General features: G+C 44.6%; 1 protein-coding gene across 2 annotated transcripts in view; it reads right to left on the bottom strand.

The window, feature by feature from the left end:
* The window catches only part of rab3da (RAB3D, member RAS oncogene family, a), a 43,956-nt gene extending 26,187 nt beyond the window's left edge, over positions 1-17,769 (bottom strand). The window contains exon 1 of one of the 2 annotated variants that reach the window (XM_020534228.2): positions 17,723-17,769. The gene's annotated coding sequence lies outside the window, so the exon portion shown is untranslated. Of the gene's footprint in view, positions 1-11,915; positions 12,012-17,722 lie in introns of those variants that run through there. The other variant, XM_048617986.1, reaches the window with a different exon arrangement.
* Between the last annotated feature and the right edge of the window lie 7,314 nt (positions 17,770-25,083).

Genomic DNA, 25,083 nt, shown 5'->3' with positions numbered 1-25,083 from the left:
GACAAGACAGGCTGAATGGCCACCACATGTGCTACAGCCATTTGTTCAGCCCAACTGATCCATTGCAGTGTTACACTCCACATTAACCTCCCACACCATTCATCATCTAACCGCAGCAGCAGACCCTTCTAATCTTTTCTCCCTCGAGCAATTATCCAGCTTTCACCCCATCTGGTTTGACTGAGAATACAGCAGATTTCACTGAAATCTAGTTCCCCAACAGGGGCAAACCGTGGGTCTTCTCCCATTATAGACCAGACCAGGCCCCCTCAAAATATTTTAAGAAGGTAACCTAGACCCTAACTATTTCTTATTTTAAAGGCAGATGTGTTCCAGATACAATACGACTGGTCAAACTACTCAACATCAAGCAAAACACAATTCATTCAAACACTATAGATAAAATACAACAAGAATGCAGAACTTAGAGTAACTTAACTCTATTGGAAAACTTAACGGAATTATAGATACAGTACCTATCACTAATGAACTGTTCCAATATATAACATCCCACAAACACACCCCTTAGCAAAAAGGTAAATTCAGAAATCAGATTTTCTCACATGCAACGCCCACGGTAGGAAGATAAACCCTAGCTTCTAGCTGTAACTGAGAGAGAGGAAAAAAAAGCTTCTATTTGTTCAAAACTCCAGCAGCATTTGCTGAATCGAAAAGCTAAAAGCAAAACCCAGAAATCCTGGTCTGTGACAGTTGGCCACACCCAGCCAGGCTGCTTCTATTGTTCCAACTTTTAAAAAAATCCTTAAGGCATCACAAAAGCTGTTTACATTACCACAAACCGCTCAGCAGCTCTTGTTCAATCTCTCTCTTAAAAGAAACCAGGACAAAATACACCTCTTAAAGCCACAGCATCGTCACACTTCCAATCTTTTTTGTTTATCTTTGTCTGGTAAAAACGATGACTACTGTCAAGGTCCAGCCACTCAGTATTGTGGATGTACTTTCTGATTAGTGCAGGAAGACTGGGCGCCATAGCAATGGACGCATATGGTGACCCATGATGGGAGAGTAGGGGTTATGGGTAAGTTGGCAATAAGACATCATGTGATGAAACCCCCAGGGGCGCAAAGTTGACAACATTCACTCCTATTTGAGAGAGGCTGGCTAAAACAGTATTATCCCAACACCTATACAGCCTGCCCCCAACCCTGTGAGGTGATAAAGACTGCACAGAATTATTCAACTCCAACAATACTTCCCTGTTCTCCATTTCATCTCATGGCTGAACACAAAGCACCGATGCATTTGTTGGAACAATCCCATTAACTGAAAGCATTAATGTCGGGTTCTACTTCTTTTAATCAGGATTGACAAGGAATTTCATTTTTAATTCATTCACAGAATGTGAACATCCCTAGCTCGGCCAGCATTTATTGCCCACCCCTAATTGCCCAGAGGCCAGTTAAGAGTCAACCACATTGCTGTGGGTCTGGAGTCACGTGTAATGTAAGGACAGCCATTTCCTTCCCTAAAAGATATGAGTGAACCCATTGACAATGTCAGTTACATTCTTAATTCCAAATTCCAAGGCAAGATTTGAACTCACGTTCCCGGAATATTACCTGGCTCTCTGGATTAATTCTGTAGCGATAATACCACTAGGCCATCACCTTTCCCACTTGACACTCAAAGATGGGGTTGAAGAACAGCCTCCAGCTATGGCGAACAATGAGAATGTACTGTGCCACACTTCTGCCTCCTGACCAGGGATATCTAGTCTTTCACAAACCTACCTGCGGCTTGTGATGTCAGCTAATGTTGCAGTGAGCAGCTCTCTACCTGCACGGGAAGGTGAATAGTCAAGGTCTTTATCCCAGGGTAGGAGAGACCAAAACTAGAGGGCATAGGTTTAAGGTGAGAGGGGAAAGATTTAAAAAGGACCTAAGGGACAACTTTTTCACACAGAGGGTGGTGTGTGTATGGAATGAGCTGCCAGAGGAAGGGGTGGAGGCTGGTACAATTACAACGTTTAAAAGGCATCTGGATGGGTACATGAATAGGATGCGTTTAGAGGGATATGGGCCTAATATTGGCAAATGGGACTAGATTAATTTAGGATATCCGATCAGCATGGATGAGTTGGACCGAAGGGTCTGTTTCCGTGCTGTACATCTCTATGATTCTATTGTGCATTTTGAATTCACTTAATAAATGTGGAACTGAAAGTTAGTCTCCATTAATGGTGACCTTTGCATCCACAGGAAGCATGTTCTGAGGGAAGGCACTCCCGACTCTCAGCCGAGACCCTGCAGCAGGACCCGAGCCCCTGGCCTTCTGTCTCACAGGCAGTGGCTCCCTCATAAACCAGGAGTCACTGGCCTCTCTCAGCGCTGAAACTTTCAGTGTTTGAAAAGTGGTCTTTGGGAAGTACTCAGGAAACTGGTGGTGAGGGATTGTGAATCCAGCTGTTTGGGAGCTGCAATTTAAGGGAGTTACAATTAAGCCAGTGGTAAGTTTGCTGTGGAAATGAGGTAGGCGTTCCACACATGTTGTTTACTTTCACTTTGAAGGGCCCAGTTAATGGCCTGGTCACTTGATTGCACTATAATAGTCACAGGATGGAAAGTACTCTGCATTGATGAAAGGCGGCTTCACCAGGAAACCACTGAGTGCATTCAATCCAAACAAAGCCAAAACCGGTACTCTGCATGCAGTACATTCCATTCAGATTTGGAGGTCCTGTTAAACTGGCCAAGGCATAGTCCACACTTTAATAAGGACTCGTCCCCTCATTTCTACACCCACCAGCAATGTAAGCTCTTTTTGAAAGCCTGATCGCAGTCACACACGGTCAAAATTGGGCCATTGGGTCAAAAATCCTGGAGCTCCCCCTCCAATAGAACTGTGAATGTTCCTCCACTCCATGATGGCAGCAGTTCAAAAACACGGGAACAGGAGTAGGCCATTCAGCCCAGCAAACCTAGCCCACCGTTCTTTGAGATCGTGGATGATCTGTGGCCTAGCTCCATAAACCCGCCTTAATATCTTTGCTTTACAAAACTTTCTCCTCCTCAGATTTAAAATCAACAACTGATCCAGCTTCCACTGCCTTTGGTGGAAGAGAGCTCCAAAACTCTCCAGTCCTTTGTGTGTAGAAATGCTTCCTACTATCTCTCCTGAATTGTCTGGCCGTCATTCTCTGACTACGTCCCCTAGAATCCCCAACCAGTGAAAATAGTTTGACTTTTTCTTTCCCGTCTTTTCTAGTTAATATCTTAAATGCTTCAGTCAGATCACCCCTTTATCCTCCTAAATCCTAGAGAAAAACAGGCCTAATTTGTATAATCTCTTCCTATGACTTAACCCCTGAAGTCCAGGTATCATTCTTGCAAACCTACATTGTACTCCCTCTAAGGCCAATAATCCTTCCTAAGGTGTGGTACCCAGATCCGCTCACAGTTTTGCAAGTGGGCTCTAACCAGAGTTTTGTGTAACTGCAGCATAACTTCTGCATCCTTGTCCTCTCGATATAAAAACCAGCATTGCACTAGCTTTCCTGAGTCATTTCTAGACCTGGTTACAACATTTTAAAGATCTAAGCACCTGAACCCTCTAGTCTCTTTGGACATTTACTGTGTTTAACTTCATACTGTTTTTTGTAGAATCTATGCAGTGTTGCAACAGGCCATTCAGCCCATAAAGTCCACGCCGACTCTCCTGAGAGCATCCCACCCATACTCATCCCACTACTCTATCCCTGTAACCCTACATTCCCATGGCCAATCCACCTAACCTGCACATATTTGGATTGTGGGAGGAAACCCACACAGACACAGGGAGAATGTGCAAACTCCACACAGACCAGTCACCCAAGGGTGGAATTGAACCTGTGGCCCTGGTGCTGTGAGGCAGCAGTGCTAACCACTGAGCCCCTGTGGCATACCATCCAGAAAGTACTCTAATCTATTCTTTCTTGGTCCAAAACGGATAGCCTCACATTTGCTCACATTGAACTCCATCTGCCACAGTTTTGCCCATTCACTTGGTCTATTGATATCCCTTTGAAATGTTATACTATCATCTACACTGTCTAAAGTGCCACCTTACTTTGTGTTGTTAGCAAACTTGGAGATATGACTTTCTATGTCATTATCTAGGTTGTTAATAAATAACATATATAATTGAGGCCCTAACTCTGATCCTCGTGGGACACCACTAGTCACATCCTGCCAATTCGAGAATCCACCCATTATCCCTACTTTCTGTCACCTACCACTCAACCAATCTCCCAGCCATGACACTAATTTTCCTTCAGTTCCATGGGCTTCCATCTCAGTTAATAGTCTCTTCTGTGGGGGCTTTATCAATTGCCTTCTGGAAATCCACGTAAACAAGAACCACAGACATTTCCCTGTCCACTACCTTGGTCACCTCTTCAAAAACTAAATTAGGTAGGTCATGCCTGACAAATATGTTATAAGCCCATGCTGGCTTTCCCTGACTGAATGAAAATTTCCAAGGTGTTCAGTTACTGCCATCCTTGATTATAGACTCCAACAAGTTTCCCATCACAGGTGTTAGGCTAACTGCTCTGCAATGTTCTGCTCTGTAATATAATGTTTTCCCTCTTTCACCGTTCTTAAAAAGCAGAGTAAGATGTACAATTTTCCAATCCAGAGGGATGACTCCTGTATCTAGGGAACTCCGAAAGATTATAGCGAGGATGTCTACAACGCACTCCCTGACTTCCTTTAACACCCTCGGACAGAAACCATCGGGTCCCAGGGATTTAACACTCTTTAATTCCATTAATTTCCTTATTATTTATGCTTTACTTTCATTAATTTTATTCAGTCCCTGTTCCCAATCCATAATTAGTTTCCTTGGGTATTCCAGTAAGCTACCTTCCTTTTTTTACTGTAAATACTGAGTCATGTCAGCTATTTCCCCATAGTCATTGACAATATCCCCACAGTTAGTCTTTCGTGGGTCATCATTGCTCTTGACCATCCCCTTTCCCTCTATGTAACTATAACATTTCTTCTGACTGGCAAATTTCCTTCCATAATCCTTTCTAGTAGTTCTTACTGGCTGCTTCCTGGCCCTTTGCTTGTCTTCATATCTTCCCCAATCAGCAGGGTCTGTGCCGCTTTTGTTTTGCATTTTGTAAGTCCTTTCTTTTAGTTTTCTGCTGTCCCTTTACCTCTTTAGTCGTACATACCTTTTTTCTCCTGTAATGTGGAGCTTTTGCAATTCGGGTGCATGAATTGGTTTTGTACTGGTGTTAAATGTCTCTTTAAACTTCCTCCCACTGTTCTTCAGTTGTTTTACCCATTAGCAGATTTTCCCAGTTTACTGTAGACAGTCTCCGTCTCATCTCATTAAAGTTGGGCTTATCTAAATCTAAAACACTAGTGGACTGGTGCATGCTTTTCACTTTCAAATGCAACACTGAACTCGATCATGTTATGAGCAATACTTTTGATCAATGTTCTCGCACAATTAGATTACTAATTAAATTTGGCTCATTACTAAATCCAATATTGCTTGTCTCCTTGTTGTATCCAGGACATGCGTCAGCAAAATGAAGGAGCTGGTCATTGTCTTCATGCCCCTGTCTGCATCAATGGTGCTGAGGTGGAAAGCGTCAAGTTCCTAGCAGTAAAGATCACCAACAACCTGGTCCACCACATCGATGCTACAGTCTAGAAAGCACAACATTGCCTCTACTTCCTCAGGAGGCTAAGGAAATACAGCATGTCTACAAGGACTCTTACCAATTTTTATAGGATGCTTTCTACGGTGCATCTACTTGGATACATCATGGCAATGGTATGGCAACTGCTCTTCCCAAGACTGCAAGAAACTAGAGAGTTGTGAACACAGCCCAGTCCATCACACAAACCAGCCTTCCATCCATGGACTCCATCTATACTTACCGTGCCTTGGGAAAGCAGCCAACATAATCAAAGACCCCTCCCAACCCCGTTATACTCTCTTTCACCCTCTTCCATCGGGCAGAAGATACAAAAGTTTGAAAACACACACCAACAGCTTCAAGAATAGTTCTTTCCCCGTTGTTATCAGACTTCTGAATGGACCTCTCAAATGTTAATTCTGATCTCCCTCTCTCTGCACCTTCTCTGCGGCTGTAACACTGTATTCTGCACTCTACTGTGCTACCCTGAAGCACTTTGTACAGTGCAATCTGCCTGTATAGCATGCAAAACAACACTTTTCACTGTATCTCAGTATATATGACAACAATAAATCAAAATCAAATCAGACAGACTCCAGAAATTCACTATCTTTCTCCCAATCTAGGTTAAAGTTAAAATCCCCCATTAATAATATTTTTGCTTTGCTATGCACTTGCCTAATTTCTGCCTTTATACAATCCAGCACTTCATACTGTTCCTCAATTCCACCCATACAGTCTCCTCTGAATGCCTTAGCCTCATCATAACCTCGCTCCACACTGTTTCAAATCAGGAAGGCCACTCCACCTCCTCCGCCATTTTCCCTGTCCGTCCTGTAGCTGTTATAACCCAAGGTACATTTAGCTCCCAATCCCAGACCATCCTGCAGCCATGTCTCAGTAATGGCTACAATTTCTTAATCCCCAATTTGAATTTGTGCCTGCAGGCCCGTAAATTTATTCCTCACACTCCATGCATTTGTATATTGAATTTTTATTCTGATCAAACACTGTAACCTGTCCCTCACTAATGTCCTTTAGGGAAGGAAACTGCCATCCTTACCTGTTCTGGCCTACATGTGACTCCAGACCCACAGCAATGTGGTTGACTTGTAACTGCCCTCTGGGTAATTAGGGATGGGCAACAAATAGGCCTAGCCAGCAACACCCTCATCTTGTGAATGAATAATAAAAAAACCATACATGCTTTTATCACCTGTTTATCGTTTCTCTCTTCCAGTTTCATTAACACACTTCTGATAGTTTTGCCATTCCCTGCTGTACCTGAAGTCAGATCCTAGGCTGTTTCTTTACTCTCTTTCTTGTTACTTGATTTTGAAACAGTATTGACTTGCCTGTTCCATGAAATCATAGAATCCCTGCAGCGCAAACAGAGGCCATTCGGCCATCAAGTCCCCACTGACCCTCCAAAGTGTATCCCAACCAGATCCACAACCCCCTACCCCTCCCATCCCCGTACTGACCCTGCCTAATCCACACAGACACAGGGAGAATGTGCAAACTCCACTCAGACAGACAGTCGCCCAAGGGTGGGATTGAACCTGGGTCCCTGGCACTGAGAGGCCACAGTGCTAAACACCAAGCCACCATGGTTTCATGGTCATCATTAGACTCTTAATTCCAGATTTTTATTGGATACAAAGTTCACTACCTGCCATAGTGGGATTTAAACCAGGTCCCCAGAACGTTACCTGAATCTCTGGATTAATACTCTAGCAATAATACCACTAGGCCAGTGCACTCCCACGGAACAATGCGGAGGGACTCCAGGCCAAATTGTCAAGTGCGCCAATGCATGAACACATTTTCTCTGCAGGGCTGGGTGTGGCACAGCAGCCTAGCTCCTTATATAAACAGCAAAAAGAAATACTGACACGGGAAGGAACTAAACCATGAGTTAATGAAGTCTGTCATACACTCACATACTGAGCTAGCAAAGGCGGAATCACTGGCCAGTATTTTATCAGCAGTTGCTTGGTACTGTTGATCAATTCTAATGATCTTAAAAACACTCACTTACAGAAAATTCCAGCATCCATCTATCGTGGCTCAGCAACAGCTCGGAGTGTGGGCATTTAAAACAGCAGCCCCTAAACAGCAGCATGGCTAGGAGTATTTAAAAAAGGAGGCATGATCCAATTGGAAGTCTCTCAAGGCAGCTTGTAGAGGGTCTCTCATTGTAGACGGAGATGAGGTGATTTTTGTTTTCTTTTTCAATAGGGCCAAGTCTGTGGAACTTTCCGCCCCAGAGACAGGTTCAATGAATACTTTTACGGCACGTTTATGAATACTTAATAAGAGATAGGGTCAAAGGTTATCAGAGGGAGGTGGGAAATTGGAGAGAAGGCCACAAACAGATCAGCAGTGGTCATATTTTTAAGGTCTTAGTGGTCAAATTGAACAGCAAAGCAGTTCCGGAGGGCAGAATGGTCTATCCCTACTCCTAATTCATTTGTTTGGGCAGCACACTGGCTCAGTGGTTAGCATTGCTACCTCACAGCACCAGGGACCCAAGTTCAATCCCACCCTTTGGCGACTGTCTGTGTGGAGTTTGCACATTCTCCCCGTGTCTGCCTGGGTTTCCTCCGGGTGGCCCGGTTTCCTCCCACAGTCCAAAGATGTGCAGGTTAGGGTGGATTGACCATGCTAAATTGCCATATAGCGTCCAGGGATGTGCAAGTTAGGTGGGTTAGCCATGGGAAACGCAGGATTACAGAACAGGTTGGGGGGTAGGTCTGGGTGGGATGATATTCAGAGGGTCAGAGTGGACTCAATGGGCTGCCTGGCCTGCTTCCACACTGTAAGGATTCAATGATGTTTGGAATTGTCTATTGAAATCTGTGCTGGGGTCAGTGGAAAGGGGATATCTTCAAAATTAGTTGCTGATACAGGACGGGCAAAAGGGGCCAAAACGTTTGGTGTATTCAAGAATTAAATTGTTGTGCCGTGGGACGGGCAGCTTTCAAAGAAATGGCAAAAAATGCAGGAACTAATTCTTTCAGATAGCCAGCACCAGAATGATGGGCTACAACCAATCCTCTGAAGAGCATCCCACAACCCCTACCCTACAAACCTGCATTTCCCATGTCTAACCCACCTAGCCTACACATCCCTGGACACTATGGGGCAATATCCCATGGCCTGACCTAACCTGCACATCTTTGGACTGTGGGAGGAAACCGGAGCACCCGGAGGAAATCCACGCAGACACGGGGAGAATGTGCAAACTCCACACAGACAGTCACCCAAGGGTGGAATTGAACGCAGGTCCCTGGCTCAGTGAGACAGCAGTGCTAGCCCCTGAGCCATGGCTGATGGACTGAATAGCCTATGCCTGCTCCTACTTCCTATGACAGTAAACAAGGTTGTTTGACTGGGCAGCACAGTTGTAGGTTCATTGATAAAACTTCTCGGAATATAATCTGACCAGAGTTGGATCCTTCTGGGGAAGGATAGGGACACAGATATTGCTCTAGGCAGCTTCTCACACGTATCTACGTTGGTTCTGAGGCTGCATATTTTTAAATGGAATCCAAGTCAAACACAGAAGTTTACTGTCCAAATCTTTTAAAGATCCCAATTAGCAGGGACCCAACCTCCAACTCACCTGCTCTGTTGTAGCAATACTTAGAGGAGCTGTGTGTGAAAAACACATGTCCCACGTACAAAGACACTGCCCCAATTCATTCTTCTCAACAAATTAACCTTCTGAAATTGAATCAGTTGTTGTCCAGAACTCTATTAAACAGATACTTAGCAACACTCTGGGAACAGTAATAGAACAGCATGATATCACTGCATCCAAGACCACTAAAACCTTATGATTTTGAAAGGAAATATAACAAGACTCTACATAATGGACAATGGGGCATTTACAACTGTGCCAACTTTTGGCACCCAAAATAAAGATTTACCTATCACACAAATGAGTCATGTGATATATGAATTTCAGTGCCAGGATGATGACAGATACTTGACTGTACATCCCACTGACAGATCAATCATTTCTCTCTGGTTATTCATGACAGATGCAGTACTAACTAAACTCAGTCCATGCTTCATCGCTCAGAACCTAGCGTCCGATAGTGTTGTGATTGGATAACACTTGCTAACTAATTTAGACTGTGCTCAGAATCACACTAACAACCAATTTAAGATTATCAGTTGGGCTCAAGGTATTGCTCAGTTGTGTGTGCTGGAAACATACACAGGGCCCTGTCATTTGCAAACAGGATCATGAAGTATAAATGATTGCTCCTTTTGAGGTCTGATATTCTTGCGAATCTGTCCTGATGGCGTGCAAGATGCAAAGCTTCAACAGCATGTTTCATAGAAACATAGAAGATAGGACCAGGAGGAGGCCATTCGATCCTGTCTGCCATTCATCACAATCATGGTTGATTGTCCAACTCAATAGTCTAATCCTGTTTTCTCCCCATAACCTTTGATCCCATTTGCCTGAAGTGCTATATCTAGCTGCCTCTTGAATACATTCAATATTTTGGCATCAACTATTTCCTGTGGTAATGAATTCCACAGGCTCACCACTCTTTGGGTGAAGAAATGTCTCCTCATCTCTGACCTAAATGATCTACCCCGAATCTTCACACTATTTCGTTATAGCAATACACAAGTTTGGTATCATCAAGCAGCTACTTGCATTTGTAACAAATTGTATTTGTATTTCTATGGAACCTTGAATATAGGATTCCCAGAAACACCTTCCAGCTAATGGAAGCACTTATTCTGAGGTGTACGTACCACTTTGATGTTCGCTCAAAAGTGCTGTCACTGAGCAAGTCTCATTACCCAGGCACTAAGAGATTAATCATCTCCATTGCATTTGATAACAACAGTCAAATAGTTTTTAAATAATGCTGCTAGTCAAAAGTTGCATTCAAATTGGAGAATGGAGTCATTGGCTCCGAGTCAGCAGCAAGCACACCTGAGGCAACTGACTCAATGGCATACTTTCATCCTAGTCAGATGTTGCTGAGTTCAAGTCCCACTCAGGGATTTAATGAAACAAAATCTAGGCTGACACAACAGTGCTATACTGTGGGAGTGCCGCACTGTGAACTGTGCTACCTTCCAGATAAACCGAGGCCCCGTCTGCTTTCTCAGGTGGAAGCGAAAGATCCCACGGTGTTATTCTGAACAGGAGTGCGGCACTTGTTACTGATGTTTGACTGATATTGATCCATTAACCAACATCACAAAAACCAGGCTCCCTGCTTGTTATTACATTTCATGGGAACTTGTTCTACCATAAACTAGTGTTTCCTACTTTACAGCACTGTCCATAAAAGTACTTCAGTGGCAGTAAAGCATACTGAGATGTCTGGTGATCTGAAAAAGCTGCTTGTAAATGGGAGCCTTTTTCCTTTAACTCATGATGTTGAATCGATTCAGCCCTTCAATTGCACCAACTATTTTTCATCATCAAGTGAACAGATAGCTACCACAAAGTTTAGAATCGGCCAGAGTTTAACTCTAGCTAATACCAACAACTGGCCTTCCTGATTTAAGAACTTTATCATGGGACAGAGGTTGGAAGAGAAACTTTCATGTAACAAGTCCTCTTTGGAGTGATATTTTAGGGACAACTTTCATTTATATAGCTTCCTTTGACATAGTAAAATAGCCCGAGGAACAAGTCATAAAATTTGACACTGAGCCACTTTAAGGTGATACCAGGATGACCCAAAGCTTACTCAATGACGTTGATGTAAGACGAGGGTTAAAGAGGGAACACTGGAGCTATCAGCTATGACATGTTGCGTTGGTAATGACAATACTTTTCACACAATATGTCAATGTTCCATTGCTCCGTTTGGTTTTACTGGCTGTAGTTTTAGTGCGGCAATTGATATATATTAGGATCTTTGGAACTATCAGCTGATGCATTCAAAAAGCCCACTGAAAAGTTCCTGCAAAGGTGCGGCTGTCTTTTGAAAAGAAAAACAAAGAAATGAACTAAAAGCCTTTTGGAAGTGGGAGTGGTGACTACAGGCACAGAGATAGAGTGAGATATTCAAATATTCTTTGGTAGAAAAGAGTGGTAAGCAGTTCACACATCTGAAGCTAAACTCAACATATATCAAACACTTAGCTGACTCTACAATTCAAGATACTGTTCACTATCAGCATCTACTGATCCATACTTTGCACCAGAGCTCCATGCTCAACAGCTCCAAATCAAGACCAAGTCCCCACATTGAATAAAATCGCTTACCTGATTATACTGAGCACAGGAAACATGCAACTCGGTTTACACATGCCCTCAGTGAATTGGGTTTATTGTCAGAATGTAAGAAATAGGAATGGGTTGGTCCCTCAAGCCTCTTCCAACATTCCACACAATCATGGCTGATCAGCTGCTTGAATCCCATTTCCCACCAATCCCCAGATGATTCTCTTATTGGACAAACTTATTGATTTCAATCTTGACAACTCTCAATGACTGAGCATCCACAGCCCTGTAGGATTGAAAATTCCTCAGAGTCACAACCTCAAGGGAAGAAATTTCTTCTTGACTCAGACATGAAAAGATGTCCCTTTAACCCCAACTGCTTCTCCTTGGCTCTCCATTCAGGGAAAATGCTCATGTATGTCTCAGAAAATCAACAGTGAACATCTCACAAAGGGCTTGGTGACCCAAAACGTTCCTCTCCACAGATGTTGCCAGACCTGCTGAGTATATCCAGTATTTAGTTTCATTATTTCTGATTTTCAGAATCTGCAATATTTTATTTTTGTCATTAGCATTTAATGATAGTCCTCCTGCATTTAGTCCTCAATATCATTTGAGCAGATTGTTTTATTACATCACTAGCAGCCCAGGTCCCTCCAGGGTGATAGGTCAAAGGGAAGATATTGGTGTAATGGCAATCTTACTGGATTAGAAATCTACAGGCCCAGGCTAATGGTCTGAGAACATGGTTTCAAATCCCACTATGGCAACTGGTGGAATTTGAATTCGATCAATAAATCTGAAATGTAAAGTTAGTCTTAATAATGATGAGCATGAAACAATCATTGATTGTTGTAAAAATCCATGATGCTCTTTAGGGTAGGAAATCTACTATCTTTATTTGGTCTGGCCTACATGTGACTAGATCCACAGCAATGTGGTTAAATCTTAACTACCCCCTGAAATGGCCATCCTAGCCACTCCATTCATGGGTCATTGAGCATGGGAAACAAATGGCCAGCAAAACCCACATCCCATGAAAGAAGGAAATGAAAGGAAAGGAAAGGGCACTGTTCTCATCCTGGTCTCACGCGGCAATGTTACAAAGCACCAACATCACTGCAGTACAGACAATTGGTTTGATGTGGGCTGTTTCTGTTATTCACTCACTTATGTCGCTGGCAGGGATTAGCATTTTTTTGCCTGTCCCTAGCTGCCCCTTGAGAAGGTGGTGGTGAGCTGCTTTCTTGAACCGCTGCAGTCAGACCCACAATGTCGTCAGGGAGGGAGCTCCAGGATTTTTGACCTGGCGGCACTGAAGGAACGGCGATATATTTCCAAGTCAGGATGGTGAGTGGCTCAGAGGGGAACTTGGAGGGGGTGGTGTTCCCTTATATCTGCTGCCCTTCTCCTTCTAGATGGAAGTGGGTTCGGAAGGTGCTACCTAAGGTGCCTGGGTGAAATTCTGTAGTGCATATCATTGACAGAGCGCCCTGGTGCTACTGTGCTTCACCGATAAAGAAGGTGATCGTGGTGCCACTCAAGCTGGCTGCTTGAACACGTCTCCTCAACAAAACATACAACTGGAATTTCCATCAAAGCAGGAGGCACCTCTCCTGATTTCACAAAGGTCCCCCCCTAGTGGTTCAACTGTGCTACTTACATAGACCTGGAAAGGTCTTTGTTTCACTCCTTACTTAGTGCTGAGCTGGATTATCTCTGCCAGGGTAACGTCATGGAGCGCCATTTAACTTCATTATCCCCAGGCTAGGGAGCGCATCTGATTCATCCAAGATCCCTGCCTCTGACAACTATCTCTTTGTTGTGAACAAAGCTAAGCTGGTGCTTTTAAAACACAATATGGCCTTTTAAAACATTTCAAGATCATGTTTTAGTACACTTAAAAAAGTGGCACAACTATGAGCGTGCAGATACATTCAGATGACATGCAACTACACAGTATTACAAAAGACAGGACACACGGGGTAGAGAGTTGATTCCAATCCCAACCAAATCATGGCTTTGAGGACTGGGGAAGGGTCATGATGAAGGCAGCATTTTAATTACTTGCAGGGTGGAAAGGAGAATAAAGCTATTTGAAAGATAACAATTCCTCCACCTCTAGCCCGCCCACAGAACCTAAGCTCACCTTGCAGTCCCTACATCGTGGCTCAGCGGGAAATGTTCATACTGTTGAGTCTGAGGATAATGGGTTTAATTCCTACTCTGAAGACTCAGGCACAAAAATTAAGGCTGACACTCCCAGTACAGCTCTGACAGAACTCTGGGCTGTGCAAAAGAAAGACCTGCGTTTATAAAGCGCTTTCCATGATAACCTCATGACGTCTCAAAGTGCTTTACAGCAAATAAATTATTTTAAAGTGTAATCACTGTTGTAATGTAGAAAATGTAGTAACAGTCTGTACAGGTGGTGGCATTGGGGTAATGTCACTAGATCAGTAATCCAGAGGCTGAGTCCATCACTCTCAGGGCAACCGATGGAATTTGAAGTCAATGGAGAATTGAAGTCTGGCGTCGCTATGGAAGCTATCATCAATTGTTGCTTAAAACACCATCATATTGCCCTTTAGGGAAGGAACTCTGCCATCCCTACCCAGTTTGGCCTATACGTGACTCCAGACCCCACAGCAATATAGCTGACTCTTAACTGCCCTCCCAAACGGTCTAGTAAACCATTCAAAGGCAATGGATAAAAAATGCTGGCCTTGCAACACCACCATCTCATGAAAAGGATAAACATCAAAAAGCAGCAATATAATCATGAACAGATAACCTTTTTCTTGGTGATGTTGACTGAGGGATATTTTGACCAAGACACCAGGGTGGTATGGTGGCTCAGTGGTTAGCACGGAGTTCGATTTCACCCTCAGGTGACTGTCTGTGTGGAGTTTGCACGTTCCCCCTGTGTCTGCGTGGGTTTCCTCCGGGTGCTCCAGCTTCCTCCCACAGTCTAAAGGTGTGCAGGTTAGGTGGATTGGCCATGGGAAATTGCCCGTAGTGTTCAGGGATGTGTAGATTGGGTGGGTCATAGGGTGATGGTTCTGGGTTGGATGCTCCGAGGGTCGGCATGGATGTGTTGGGCCGAAGGGCCTGTTTCCACACTGTAGGGATTCTATGAAAACTTGTTCAAGATAGTGCCATGGGATTTTGATCCCTGATCAGGCACATGGAGTCTTGCATTGATACTGCACTCAAAACGCAGTTCCTCCAATAGCGCAGCACTCCTCAGCACTGCACTGAAGCATCAACTCAGAGTTCTGCATTCAAGCCCTGGAATAGAAATTCAATCTAGAAGCTTGAGATTTAGAGGTGAATGTGGGGCCAAATGAGTTGCAGTTGTAGTTCTGATGAGACTTTGAACCCAGTCCCTGCCGGACTTGCCACTGCCTGACCAGATCAGTGGTGTGTGTGAAGAAAAGCGGGAGAGTTCTTGCTGATATTTTGGCCAAACATCATTCCTCAACCGACTTTGCCGAGAAAGCGAAATCTGCTTCTCACCAAGTTGTGGGATCTTATGAAAGCAAAATACTGCAGATGCTGGGAAACTAATAAAAAACAGAAAACACTGGAGAAACTCAGCAGATCAGGCAGCGCCCATGGAGAGAGAAAGCAGAGTTAATGTTTCAAGTCCAGTATGACTCTTCTTCGGGAGCCCCATTGGACCTTTTGGGATCTTGCTGTGCACCACAGATTTACAACGTTGACTCCACTTTGAGATGCCTGAAAGTTGTGAATGACATTGTTGAAATGTAACCCTTTGTTTATTTGCCTTACTTTGTGCATTGGGTAGGGAGCATTCTCCCCGAGACTGTGGTGAGCACTCTTAAACTCGCCTTCATCGGTCTTTTCTGTCAGAGAACGGTGTGAGATGTAATGGAGTTTAAAGCAGCAGGAACAGGACGATAGAGAAGCTTCAGAAACCCCTCCCAACAATGTAGCTCAGTAATTACTCACAAATGAAGAAAGAACCCAGTGCAGGATACACTGCTTCACATGCAGTGTATCTCCAGGCACTGGGAGTGGTAGGGACAACAGAGTTAGTCAATTAGATGATGAAAGATAAGAAAGGAGGTTTGTGAACTCATAGCATGCTTCCTGGAAGTACAATAACTGATGGGGCAGGGCCATTGTGAAGGTTAGGGTGTGTGTATGTCTCCGAGATCCTCTTGTGAACATGGGTGAGGATCTTGAAGCAAAGCATGGTGGCTAACTAGGAAGCTAATGGAAGTCGTCCCTGGCAGAGTGTGGGTCAAGAGTAACCTGGTCTGGAGTGAGCTGCATTTTATGAGCAGAACGACAACAAGGGAGAGAAAGGGTGATAGGGAGTACTGAAGGGAGGAGGTCACTGTTTGGGAAGGAGTCACTTGGGGAGGATTCTTGGAACAGCGGAGAGGTTCTGGATGTTCCCTGCAAGTGCAAAGCTATTTTCTCAACTCTTTCTTCCACCCCTAATCTCACTGACTCATTTTTACTACCTCGAGCTCATGTAACTGCGCATCAGTTGATTTGTTTGAGTTTTGGGCAGCACGGTGGCTCAGTCCTTAGCACTGCTGCCTCACAGCGCTAGGGACCTGGGTTCGATTCCACCCTTGGGTGACTGTCTGTGTGGAGTTTACACGTTCTCCCCGTGTCTGTGTGGGTTTCCTCCGGGTGCTCCAGTTTCCTCCCACAGTCCAAAGATGTGCAGGTGGAGTGGCCATGGGAAATTGACCCAATGTGCAGGTTAGGTGGGTTAGCCATGGGAAATATGGGGTGGGGTCTGGGTGAGATGCTGTTCAGAAGCTCGGTGGGGACTGGATGGGCCGGATGGCGTGCTTCCCCATCGCAGGGGCTCTACCATCTACCACCATTCGCCCTCCAGATGTTGAAAGAAACTGACTGAGCTCCTCTACCTTAATTTCTCTCAATCCCTCCTTCCTTGTGCCTTTTCCTCCAGGCCCATATCCCTCTCTCCTGTTTCCCCCTCATCCCCCTCCCCTACTGCCAATTCTCCTGGTCCCACCACTGCCCACTCATCCTCCCCATCTCCCCATTCCAGCCCCAATTTCCTCAAGCCGCCTCTCCCCAGTCTCCAGCTGCTTACACGTTCTCTGCCTGTAATTCCAGCTGATTTTGGAAACGAAAAGGTTTCTTTTTCAAATCCCACCCCTTCCCCGAACCTTTTTAAAATGCCCTGAAATAAAGCCCCAGAGAGCGGGCTGGCAGAGTATGAGGACCCATTCAAGTGGTCCATGTTTGACGGTCTCTCGGAGCGGAGTCGGACTGAGCCTGTTCCCAGGGAGAGTTTAAGGAAACACTGGGGAGGCGTTCCGGAGCAAGGCGTGACTCTTAGTCCACGAACAGCTGCTAACGTTTACTTTAAAATGCTCCTTAAAACACTACAGATCCCAATCTTCAAATTTAAACAAAAACAAAACATGATGATGGGGAGAAGGACCACATCCCGCAACTGAGTGCCCCTTAAAGTGAACTATAGAAATTAAAATAATTGGTAAAAACAACACCCACTCTGATAAAGAGAAACTTCACTTAACCGAAAATAAAATCACACCTACAAGCCTCCGATTGAGATTAAATAGCAAAAAAAATCACTAAATGGAGACTTTAGCTATTTCAAAGTCTTGTGATGTACTTATTACAAATGCATCTGTTAAATATTTACCATTCTCCTATCCCCTTGCTAAACAGCAATTCCGATTTAAATAATAAGCAATTTTCTCGATTAAGAATTATTTCCACCGCGCCCAGGAGATCATTTGCTTGCAGAACCTTATAAAAAGGGATTGCTACGGCTGGTGGGGAGGGGTAAGCTGCGGGGTTTTCCTTACCTAGTGTATGTGTCCCTGTCTCCTCTCCTACTTAACCGGATCTGCACACAAGGGAGGGAAGGTGTGTGTGTGTGTGTGTATATATATGTATGTATGTGACTAACACAACACCAGACTGCAGCAATCAACCTCCAACATCATCCACCCAACAAGAAAAGCATACACATAGATATACAGCCATCTACAGATCAATCGATCGAGGAACACAAGTACAGGGAATTCCTGTGAAAATTACAAAAGGGGAACAGAAATGAACGCCCGTGTTTGCCTATGCTCAATCCTGTCTCAACTCTAGGACTCCCCTTCCTAAACCGAATCAGTCTATCTCTTTAAAACAGCCTCTTTACCCAAGCAATTGGCCGCCTGTCCTAATATCTCCTTATGTGACCTTAAGAAGTAGGAGCAGGAGTAGGCCATTCGGCCCCTCAAGCCTGGTCTCTCCGTGCGATAGGATCGTGGCTGATCTGACATTCCTCACATCCAATTTTCTGCCCTTTCCCATGATCCCCCGACTGATCAGGAATCTATCTATCTCAGCCTTAAATAAACACAAGGACTCTGTCCCCACAGGTCTCTGTGGCAAGGAGTTCCAAAGCCTCACAACTCTCTGAGAGAAGAAATTCCCCCTCATCTCAGTCTTAAATTGACTCCCCTTTATTCTGAGACTATGCCCTCTGGTCCTAGACTCTCCCATGAGGGGAAACATCTTCTCAGCATTTACCCTGTCCACCCCCTTAAGAATCTTCTACGTTTCAATGAGATCACCTCAATCTTCTAAACTCTAAGTCAGCAGTTACATCACACCGGGTTATAGTCCAACAGGTTTATTTGAAATCACAGGCCTTTGGAGCACAGCCCCTTCGTCAGATGAAGTTCTTCACCTTGTTAAAAATCCAATAACTCCCCTGCATTCATATTATGTCAACACTCATGAACGGAAGTAAACATAACAACGTAACCGAAGAAAATGGGAAGAGTTAGAAGACAAGTTGTTGAGGGGGATTCTGAGGAAGGGTTACCGGACCCGAAACGTTAACTCTGTTTTTTTCCTTCACAGATGCTGCTAGACCTGCTGAGCTTTTCCAGCAAGTTCTGTATTTGTTCCTGATTTACAGCATCCGCGGTTCTTTCGGTTTTTATACCAACTTAATCTGTCTTTAAAAAAGAACAGATCAGTTACAAGAAATCAAAGGGTTTGAAATTTGAGTGTTTTTTTTTCTCTCTGTGATCAACTTTAAGCAGTGTGCCATGGGTTTGCCCTTGTTTGTTCTGTAGACCCTTGGAAACATGGCCTGGGATGGAGCAGTTTAGTTATGAAGAGAGGCTGGTTAGGTTCAGGTTGTTTTCTCTAGGGAAGAGAAGGTTGAGTGAAGGGGTCATCTGACTGACATGTATAAGATTATGAGGAACATGGACATGGTGAATATGAAACAGCTGTTGCTCTTAGCTGAAGGGTCAATAATGAGGGGAGGGTGGTCATCATTTTAAGTTGAAAGGGTTGGAGGTTTTGAAGGGATTTGAGGAAAATAAATTTTACTCATTGGGCAATAGGGGCAGGAAACATCGCAGTTTTTAAAAATCTGTGGATACACCAGCTGTTGGAATGTCATTGCATTCAAGGCTATGGGCTATGTGCTGGAACGTGGGATTAGTGAAGCTTCAGTGGGCTGAAGGGCCTCTCCTGCGCTGTATGACTAAGTTTGTCGCAGTTACTTGGGGATCAGGTGCAGTGTTGGTTATTTGCAATGCAAAGCACCTCTGCACAGACTTTGTGCTCAGCCTAGATGTTATTCCCAGGCATAGATTCATATTCCAACGTTGCAGAGTTTGGGAGAGAGTTCCAGCTGATAGTAAAAATGATATTTTACTAAGTCCGCAAACTGTCGTTACGTCATTAGCAGCCAGATCTCGCTGAAACTCTTTTTTAATAACTTGCACCAGTTTTAAATTCTCATGAGAATTTAAGTTCTTCATGGATTTGGAATTTGCACCCTGCAATCTTCCTAAACAAGTAGCAGACCCAGCAGATATGTCCCAGGTATGTCAATCATGAACAACCACAATGGATCGTCTTCTTCAATAGATCCCACCACTGTGAGCAACGGAGAGGTAGAGAACATTACAAACAATTCTTCCCTCCCCCTTACGACCCTCTCCCACCCTCTGACTGGGAACCTCTATCAGCTCGAAATAGCTTACTCCCATCTCTTGGCTATCAGAGTGGCTCCCCTTCAGATGAGCCAGCAAGTGAGGCTCTGTTTGCCCTCTTGGGTGGCTGTTAAAACAAAAAAAAATCCACACTTGCTCCAAGCAGTTCTCCCCAATGCCCCAGGCCAATAATTAACCAATCACCTGGCTAACTTTTGGGGAACTTGCTGTGTGCAAATTGCGTTGTGTTACCCGCATTACAACACAAACTGAAATCTTAAACATTTGTCAAACCTTTAAGGAAGTCCTGAGATTTAAAATCCACTACATAAAAAACAACAAATAATTACAATTTCAGCAAGGAAGTGAATTGGAAAAGGAATAATTGGTAGGATTATGGGGAAACAGCAGGGGAATGCAGACTGATAGGATACTGCAGCTTCTCCAAATAACCGGCACAATTGGGCAAAATGGCCTCCTTTGATGTAAATTCTAATACAGTTTTAAAATGCAATTTTTTTTCGATTTGAAGATGCAATCTTCCTATTACCTCTGAGTGATTAATGCTCACGATCCTGCATTCCTCACTGACAGTCAGTGTGTGGTAAAGGGATCTGCCCTGTTAAGCAATTCTGCCATCTAGTGAGTAAAATGTGAAGTGCTGCAACAACGACCAGGAGCCTGACTTAGACCATTTCTCCAGAGGGTTGGTCCATCCTTATAGGAATATTACAGCGGTGGTTAGCCATTGGCCTCTGCAGGGCGGCTGACCAGGAGACTCTCCTCCTTTTAGTGGGAAGAATTTACCAGCTGACGGTCAATCTGCTTGGTGGCATTGGAATAGTACCAGCTCCGAAACGGCGGGTGAGCCCCAGGTGGACAGAGGAGAGGTGATGGCCTAGTGGTATTATTGCTGGACTGTTAATCCAGAGACCCAGATAATGTTCTGGGGACCCGGGTTCGAATCCCGCCATGGCAGATGGTGAAATTTGAATTCAATAAAGGTATCTGGAATTAAAAGTCGAATGATGGCCATGAATCCATTGCCGATTGTCGGAAAAACCCATCTGGTTCACTAATATCCTTTAGGGATGGAAACTGCCATCCTTACCTGGTCTAGCCTACATGTGACTCCAGACCCACAGCAATGTGGTTGACTCTTAACTGCCCTCTGGGAAATTAGGGACGGGCAACAAATGCTGCCCCGCCAGTGATGCCCTCATCCCTGAATGAATAAAGGAAAAAAAGTGCTTCAGGTCATTCCCTGGGAATCACTGGCCCAAGACCATCCAAAGTGGAAGAGGGGTATCTGGGAAGGCATCAAGCACCCTAAGACTTCCCGTCAGGAACAAATGGAAGCCAGGAGAAAACAGTGAAAGGACCATGCTGCCACACCAATGCCCCACCTACCCCTTCCCGCGCCCCAAGTGTAACACAGCCTGCGGTAGCTGCATCGGTCTGTACAGCCCCTGAGAGTGAGTCCGTAGGTGCCTGTACAGACTGATGTGACTACCCTGAAAGTAGAAAGGAGTCAGCCTCATCTGCAAGTTCTGCCGCTGAATGGATAAATGAATCAGTTTGGTCATTACACAAACACTGCTTCCATGACAAATGCGTCCTGAGGTGGGACTCAAACTCAGAGCTTCTGGCCACTAGGTAAGGATGCTACTACCGCACCATAGGAACTTCTCCCTTTCCCCTGTGCTATTTCTCTTATAACCAAGAATGACACTGGGCTACCATCCCAGATGGGTAAAAAAACAATTTGGAATGAATGCCTGGTCTTTCTGGGCTTTTATTTTTATGTACTCAAGATGAGTCAGACCAGTATGTGTCATTCACCAGTTTTACTGGTCTTTCCTTCCAGGATAACATCAGACAACTTCCAAAGTCTCACATATACAGGAGGTGGCATGTGAGCAGTATGAACACCAGAATGGACTACAGTTGAACCAAAAGGGTTGGTCTGTGCTGTGGACTCACTAATTCAATATGGAGAGCAGACTGTGTATGGCTGCAGATGTGAAAGGCAATGTGAGAAGAATGGTTGCAGTGATTGTAACAGGGTCAGTCAGGTGGACCTCATCGGATATGAGTTCCCTGATTGGAGCTGTTAATCTGGTCTAATCAGGGAGCCCTGGCTGACAGATATAAACAGCAGTGTCAGAGGTTCTGTTCACTCTGAGAGTTGACTCTGAGGGAGCTGGATTAGTGTCATATACTATGCATGTATAAATAAAGGGTGATGGGATACCAGTGTCTATAGAGTTATTTCAGTGGTAACGAGAGTGGGATTAATGATGTAACTATGCAAAAGTGCCTATTGGCTGAAGCCCAACTGGACCTCAAACAGGCACCACAACTGGCTTTGACATTGGTATATGCAGCAGGTGGAGCATATGAGCTGCAGGGCATTCCAATGGAAGTGGACCCCTCACCAGTGCGACTGAGCTAGAGGAACACCACTTGAATGAAGGCAATTGCACAGCCTCACTGGGAACGTATCCTGAGCAGAGGGACTCCAGGTCAGCCCACAGCAAAACACCAAAACAAAGCTAAGCCTCAGCCAAATGGTTAACATTTTCTTCAGTACCCAGGCCAGCAAACTGTTGTAGTTTCTGCTGGTATATGGACTCGAGACAGCTAAAGAGTCCCACTAGGCTTAAACTGAGTAAGAGAACTCATTGGTCAGTATCCAGGAAAGTGCACACCCTGGAAAGTCTACCTACATCTGGTTTGGGAACAGTTAAATTGCTGAGTAACATTCAAATTAGAACCAATCAAAACAAACATCTGGTTAAATTGTCACCCAGTTCCAATGGAGGTGTATCCTGCACGGCTATTTCAGTGATTGCAGGACCAGACTTTATCAAAATTCACTCTGACTCCAACCCTTAAGTTTGCGCAAAGCCTCGGCTAGACTGAGAACTTATACCAGGAAATGTTTACAGATTAAGAGTACAACTTCATTTCCGATCTCATATGAGAAGCAGTTGGTTCAGTTACCACTGATTGTAGTAAAAGGTTCGGGCCCATGCTTCATTGGTTGAGAAAGCTACACCTTGATTGGCTCAACATTTTTCAATTAGAAAAGTGAGTGAAATCCTAACTAAATATCTGGAAGGTCTAGGGACTATCAAAGGGGCCAAGGTCACCTTGCATATTGACCAGGAAGCAATTCCACGATTCTGTAAGGCCCGCCCAGTGCCAATTGACAAATATGCAAAGATAGAGGCAGAAATCAGGAGGCTGGAAGGCGAAGGAATCATCAAACCAGTCCAGTTTGCAGAATGGGTGCCACCTGTCGTACCGATTGTGAAGCCTGACAAGTTAGTTCACCTCTGTGGGGATTTTAAACAAATGGTAAACTGCTTCTCACAGTTGGATAAATACCCAATCTGTTGCATAGGGGATTTATACGCAAAGCTGGCGGGGGCAGTCTGTCCCTCACGAAGCTGGACATGAACCATATGTACTTGCAATTGTGGTTAGATGCGGATTCCCCAAGGTATGATACAATTAATAGCCGTAAGTGGGTGTACCAATACACGAGACTGCCATGTGGGGGGATCATCAACCTGTGCAATTTTTCAGTGGACGATAGAGAATATTTTACAAGGTCTACGTCAGGTTGCCATTTATTTGCACTATGTGCTAATAACGGGGAAGACCAATAAGGAGCACTTAGCGAACTTGGACAAAGTCCTTCGTCATTTCTCCAAGATGGGTGTATGCCTTAGAAGGGAAAAATATATGCTCCAGGCACCCCAAGTGACCTGCTGGGCAAAGGTGCCCCGGCTCCCACACCTGTACCGGAGTTTAGGTCTTTGAATCGATGAATTATTACAGAAAGTTCATACAAAACCCATCTTCCATCCTGGCACCCTTACATCTGCTATTGAAAAAGATTCAGCCTTGGAAATGGTCTCGTAGCCAAGGTGTAGCCTTTCGGGAAGTGAAGCAGCAGCTATCATCATCTAGGGCAATGGCACACTATGATCCCAAGTGAGATCTGCTGCTGACATGCGATGCCTCCCTGTACAATACTGGGGTAGTGCTGGCTCACAGATGGCCCAATGGAGAGAAACACCCAATAGCACATTCATTCTGGGACTTTGATTGATGCAGAGTACAAATATGCCCAGATAGAGAAGGAAAATTTGAGGGTCATCTTTGATGTGAGGAAGTTCCACCAATACCTAGACGGATGTAAATTTATAATAATAACAGACCACAAACCCCTGCTAGGGCTACTCAAATCGGACAAGGCTCTGCTGCCCATAGCTTCAGGTTATTTTCAGCAGTGGGCTCTCATTCTAAGTGTGTCCGACTACAAGTTGGAACACCGTCCAGGAGGCCAGACAGCAAATGCGGATGCTTAATCCCGGCTCCCGCTAGCAGATACACCTCAGTGGTGCCTCCACTGGAAGAGTCAATGCTGGTTTTAAACTTTCTGGACACCTTTCCGGTCACCGCTGACATCAGACTGTGGGCGCAAAAAGATCTGGTCCTCGCAAAACTAAAACAGCTGGTGGTGATGGGGAAACAAAAGCGCCATCACGACCAGAACTGAAACCTTTCTGGACCTGGCTAGACCAGATGACCATAGAGGTCAGCATTTTATTACAGGAAGCATGAGTGATTGTCCCTAGGAGAGGTTGCCGCCAGATACTGGCTAAACTCCCCCAGGGTCATCATGGGTGTCCAAAATGAATATGTTGGTGACAAGTTATTCCTGGTGGCCAGGATCGGATGCAGACATAGCTGCATTGGTGGGGCAGTGCCCAGAGTGCAAACAAGGACAAAAATTACCGTCAGCAGTTCCCCCACACTCCTGGGAATGGCCGGGTAAATTCTGGACTCGGTTACATGTCAACCATACAGGTCCTTTCATGGGATCAACGTTCTTTATCATTGTGGACGCCCGTTCAAAGTGATTGGATGTGCATATGGTTGATTTGTCAAACATGGAGTCAACAATAGAAGGACTGAGAGCATCTTTTGCAACACACAGTCTCTCGGAGGGGTTGGGCTATCATTTACCAGCAGGGAATTCAAATATTTGCTGAAGTTGAATGGCATTCGTCATAATAAGGACAGCTCCATACCATCACTGTCTAATGGTCTGGCGGAAAGAGCAGTCCAAACTTTGAAGGCAGGCTTAAAGAAACTAAAGGCCTACAGCGTCACGCGATACCAAACTGTCCCGGTTC

Source organism: Rhincodon typus, chromosome 38, assembly GCF_021869965.1.
Source record: "Rhincodon typus isolate 14 chromosome 38, sRhiTyp1.1, whole genome shotgun sequence".
Classification (NCBI taxonomy): domain Eukaryota; kingdom Metazoa; phylum Chordata; class Chondrichthyes; order Orectolobiformes; family Rhincodontidae; genus Rhincodon; species Rhincodon typus.
The sequence above is the reverse complement of the archived record's forward strand: the minus strand, read 5'-3'. Positions and strand labels throughout refer to the sequence as shown.